We start from the raw sequence: 5,681 nt of genomic DNA, 5'->3' as shown, positions 1-5,681 counted from the left end.
AATAATAATAATAGCATGTTCTTGTATAGCGCTGCTAGTTATACACAGCACTTTACAGAGACATTTTGCAGGCACGGGTCTCTGCCCCATGCAGCTTATAATCTATGTTTTTGGTGCCTGAGGCACAGGGAGATAAAGTGACTTGACCAAGGTCATAAGGAGCCAACACTGGGAATTGAACCAGGTTCTCCTGCTCCAAACTCATTGCCAGTCAGTGTCTTTACTCACTGACACACTCCTTCTCCCATGACATCAACCTCCTACTGATTATTCCAGTGCTTCTTTATCGTGTTCTGTATTCCTGTTCTAATACTTGTATTTCTTAGGCTATAAATAATTGGATTGAGCAGTGGGGTCACCACAGAGTAGAAGACCGATATTATTTTGTCCACATGGGATGTGCTTATAGCTGAAGGCCTCATGTACGTGAAAATGATGGTGCCATAGAAGATACTAACCACACTAAGATGGGAGGCACAGGTAGAGAAGGCTTTATGACGACCACTAAGAGATGGGATCTTCAGGATGGTGGATATGATGTAAATATATGAAACCATTGTCACAAGAAAACAGCTCAGGATAAGTATCCAAGCCTGTCCAAAGAAAGTCTTCACTGCCAAAGTGGTATCAGAGCAGGACAGTTTTACCAATGGACCAAAGTCACAGAAAAATGGTCAATCTCCCTTTGACCACAAAAGTGTAGCCTTGCCACCCAAATTGTAGGCATCAAAGGAATGAGGCAGCCACTCATCCAGGATGCAAGGGCCAACCAATAACAGACTGTGCAAGTCATTATGGATGAATAGCGTAAAGGGTTACAAATGGCCAAGTAGCGGTCGTACCCCATGATGGCTAGAAGTACATTTTCAATAGAACCAGAAAAGAAAATAAAGTAAAATTGTGTGAGGCATCCTGGCATGGATATAGTCCCCTTGTCAACCAACAGATCAGCTAGCATTTTAGGAATAATAACTGTGGTGTAACCAATTTCCATCAGGGAGAAGTTACAAAGGAAAATGTACATGGGAATTTGAAGACAGATATTTATTCTGACTACAGTGATGATGAGAATGTTGGCCACCAAGGTGACACAGTAGGAAGCCATGGTTAAGGTGAAGACGAGATTCTTCAGCTCAGGAGACAGAGGGAATCCAAGTAGAATGAAGTCTGTAACACGGGAAGCATTCAGTGTCTCCATATCTCCTTATCTGGACCTGCTTAATAAAGAGGAATCAAAAGAATGTCAGGAAACTGTCACGATAAAGCATGGAGATGCTTTGTTTGTCTGTCAAGATCAGGACCATGAATAGTGGTGTTGCTAGGTGAATAGAAGCAGCAGAGCAACAGTATTATGATGGAACTGAGCTTATGATAAGATCATTGTTGCTATAATAATTAAAATGGTAATGGAGATAGTTTTCCAGTATAGTGTACACATGTATGGATATTTATCCATTATTATATACAGAAGCCTCCACAGACACTGCAGTATTTATACCCTCGGTATAAAGGGTTATACATTACTAATAAACTGGTCAAACCAAAGCTTTTTACACGTACGTGAATCATTTGCATTAATTAGGATGAGATAAATACAGATTTCGCTTTCTTGTTCTAGCAGAGACAGTGTTTGATGTTTGATGGGAAACCTACATAATTAATGGGTCCGCAAAGCCTGTATTGGAGATTCTTAATTTCTACCTCAATCACATTTGTGGCAAGCAAAGGGAAAGTAATGGTCGATGCTGCAGTGAGCAGAGGATTGAATCGGGAATGGTTTCTTTCCCTGAAAGATAGATGTTCGCAGGAAATGTGTGCGTGAAAAGTGTACATTATAATTGATTGGGTATTCGTCTATTGATCATTTTCCTCTTCAGTTAAGAGCCAGTTCCCAGCCTACAAGACTTGGCACTAAGCACTACATCTTCTGTTTAAACTCCAATACGAGATAGTTATCAAAGCCTCTCATCTGCAAAACTAGTACAAAAACAGCACCCGATTTATAGAGGAATACAAATCAACGTTAAGGCAATCAGATTGGATCAAATGGTGCTATTATTTTGCACCAGAAGAGTTTGATAAATAGCTGCACATTGTCTTGCAAAACATATTTGTTGTCAGAGGGACTGGCAATGTATATTCTTGGGTTGGTATCTGGCAATATTGACTATTTCTGATTTTTAAATTCGGATAAGAGATTTAAATACCCATAGGAAAAAAAAAAAAACTATGTACCAGGCATACGTGTTTTCATTTGGATTCATGCCCTATAACCTGTTATAATTCAATATTCCTCCTGTAGCATAAAAACTTATCACATATTTTGTTTAACTTCCAGGCAGGATACTGCTGTCAGAAGTTCCTCAGGCTAAAAAGCACCTACCTGGTGATGTATATGACAAATGGAATCGTCTCAAACAAAGACATTTCACTCTTAAATCACGATATTACCATCTATTTAATGGCATGGCACTGATATGTCACCACATTGTGTCTCACCTGTGCTCGTTGTTCCATACTCTGCTTCACCTGTGTATTTTTTCTGTTACGCCTGGATATTGCCCCAGGGCGCTTTGTTCTTATATTATTTCTGTTGGTCTCCAGGGTATAGACCCCAGGGTATTCTCTCAACTTGTTAATCATCCCTGTGTCTGTTCTTAACCCACAGGCACAACCCTCTGTCTCCAAAGGAATATTCTGGTGAGCAAGACACTACAATTGTGTTACTGCGCTAATTAGAGACAATACGTCCTGCAGTGATATACCAGGCAGAGCAATGTGAGCACCAGATAATAATAATAATAATAATAATAATAATAATAATAATAGCATGTTCTTGTATAGTGCTGCTAGTTTTACGCAGCGCTTTACAGAGACATTTTGCAGGCACAGGTCCCTGCCCCATGGAGCTTACAATCTATTTGTTGGTGCCTGAGGCACAGGGAGATAAAGTGACTTACCCAAGGTCACAAGGAGCCAACACCAGGAATTGAACCAGTTTCCTGTGCATCAAACTCGGTGCCAGTCAGTGTCTTTACTCACTGAGCCGCTCCTTCTCCCTACATATCTCCCTAGATACAGTATAAACACTGAGAGAAGGGGCTCTCTGGCCCGATTACATACAATCATATTACTAATGTCGGTCAGATAGTAAGCAGGACACTGCCTGGGGAAGTTGGGGACACGACGCCCACGTGAAATCAGCTGTCTGTGACAGGTATGATGTGATACAGAAAAACAGAGACACTCCCGCTCAGCTTAAAGTATACGTATAGGGGGAAGGTGCTGCTCTGGGTAGAGGGGTATATGTATACGTATAGGGGGAAGGTGCTGCTCTGGGTAGAGGGGTATATGTATACGTATAGGGGGAAGGTGCTGCTCTGGGAAGAGGGGTATATGTATACGTATAGGGGGAAGGTGCTGCTCTGGGAAGAGGGGTATATGTATACGTATAGGGGGAAGGTGCTGCTCTGGGTAGAGGGGTATATGTATACGTACAGGGAGAATGTGCTGCTCTGGGTAGAGGGGTATATGTATACGTACAGGGGGAAGGTGCTGCTCTGGGTAGAGGGGTATATGTATACGTATAGGGGGATGGTGCTGCTCTGGGAAGAGGGGTATATGTATACGTATAGGGGGAAGGTGCTGCTCTGGGTAGAGGGGTATATGTATACGTATAGGGGGAAGGTGCTGCTCTGGGTAGAGGGGTATATGTATACGTATAGGGGGAAGGTGCTGCTCTGGGTAGAGGGGTATATGTATACGTACAGGGGGAATGTGCTGCTCTGGGTAGAGGGGTATATGTATACGTGCAGGGGGAAGGTGCTGCTTTGGGTAGAGGGGTATATGTATACGTATAGGGGGAAGGTGCTGCTCTGGGTAGAGGGGTATATGTATACATACAGGGGGAAGGTGCTGCTCTGGGTAGAGGGGTATATGTATACGTACAGGGGGAATGTGCTGCTCTGGGTAGAGGGGTATATGTATACGTATAGGGGGAAGGTGCTGCTCTGGGTAGAGGGGTATATGTATACGTATAGGGGGAAGGTGCTGCTCTGGGTAGAGGGGTATATGTATACGTATAGGGGGAAGGTGCTGCTCTGGGTAGAGGGGTATATGTATACGTATAGGGGGAATGTGCTGCTCTGGGTAGAGGGGTATATGTATACATACAGGGGGAATGTGCTGCTCTGGGTAGAGGGGTATATGTATACGTATAGCGGGAAGGTGCTGCTCTGGGAAGAGGGGTATATGTACAGTATACGTATAGGGGGAAGGTGCTGCTCTGGGAAGAGGGGTATATGTATACGTATAGGGGGAAGGTGCTGCTCTGGGTAGAGGAATATATGTATACGTATAGGGGGAAGGTGCTGCTCTGGGAAGAGGGGTATATGTATACGTATAGGGGAAGGTGCTGCTCTGGGTAGAGGGGTATATGTATACGTACAGGGGGAATGTGCTGCTCTGGGTAGAGGAGTATATGTATACGTACAGGGGGAAGGTGCTGCTCTGGGTAGAGGGGTATATGTATACGTATAGGGGGAAGGTGCTGCTCTGGGAAGAGGGGTATATGTATACATATAGGGGGAAGGTGCTGCTCTGGGTAGAGGGGTATATGTATACGTACAGGGGGAAGGTGTTGCTCTGGGTAGAGGGGTATATGTATACGTACAGGGGGAAGGTGCTGCTCTGGGTAGAGGAGTATATGTATACGTACAGAGGGAAGGTGCTGCTCTGGGTAGAGGGGTATATGTATACGTATAGGGGGAAGGTGCTGCTCTGGGTAGAGGGGTATATGTATACGTATAGGGGGAAGGTGCTGCTCTGGGTAGAGGGGTATATGTATACGTATAGGGGGAAGGTGCTGCTCTGGGAAGAGGGGTATATGTATACGTATAGGGGGATGGTGCTGCTCTGGGTAGAGGGGTATATGTTAAACTTTTTCAAGACAGGTAAACCCAGTTATGGGCACTCAAATCTCCTAGTTAATATATTGACATAAGCTTTTCAAGTATATTGGTATAAAACAACGACGCAGTGTTGGATCCCTCAACGCCTGTGTAGGTGTTAGAATCTATATATTGTGAAGGAGTATTTGGTTATATATAATGCTCAATGTCCTTGGGTTTGATAACCGACCAAATCTAATCTAATACCCCGTCAATACAGACAAGGATTGGAGTGTTAATACACCATAAATATGCATTTAGGATTTATAGGTTGAGCATAGCGATTGCAATGAATAATTGCAATGCAACGGCACGTGACAACACAACATCACAGATAAAGATGCCAGAAACAAGGCTAGTAAAATTGCGGGGCTCAGTGCAGGGCAGTGGTGCGGGGCCTTTTACCTTCTCCTGCGTGCTCTCATCCTGTCGGTATTCCTCCTCATGGCGCCGAGACGTCAAATTGTGCCATGTTGCCATGACAACAGGATGCCACGTCATGTCGCAACGTTATGTGGTGTCCCGTTGTCATGGCAATGCGTGTCACGACATCACATGGCACCCTATTGTCATGCCAACGTGGCACCATTTGACATCTCGGCGCCATGAGGAGGGACACTGACAGCAAGAGAGCGCGCATGAAAAGGTAAGAGAGTTACAGAGGCCCCACGCTCTCCCCTGACAATCAGTTTAATTGTTGTGGGGAAGAACGCGGGGCCTCTGTAACCACGG

At 44.4% G+C, this 5,681-nt stretch overlaps 1 pseudogene; it reads right to left on the bottom strand.

Annotated features, from left to right (window-relative positions):
* Positions 1–260: 260 nt before the first annotated feature.
* Positions 261–1,124, bottom strand: LOC142465238 (olfactory receptor 10A7-like; annotated as a pseudogene).
* Between the last annotated feature and the right edge of the window lie 4,557 nt (positions 1,125–5,681).

This window comes from Ascaphus truei, chromosome 13 (genome assembly GCF_040206685.1).
Source record: "Ascaphus truei isolate aAscTru1 chromosome 13, aAscTru1.hap1, whole genome shotgun sequence".
Taxonomy (NCBI): Eukaryota; Metazoa; Chordata; class Amphibia; order Anura; family Ascaphidae; genus Ascaphus; species Ascaphus truei.
Note: the sequence above shows the minus strand (reverse complement) of the source record. Positions and strands in the feature narration are given on the sequence as shown.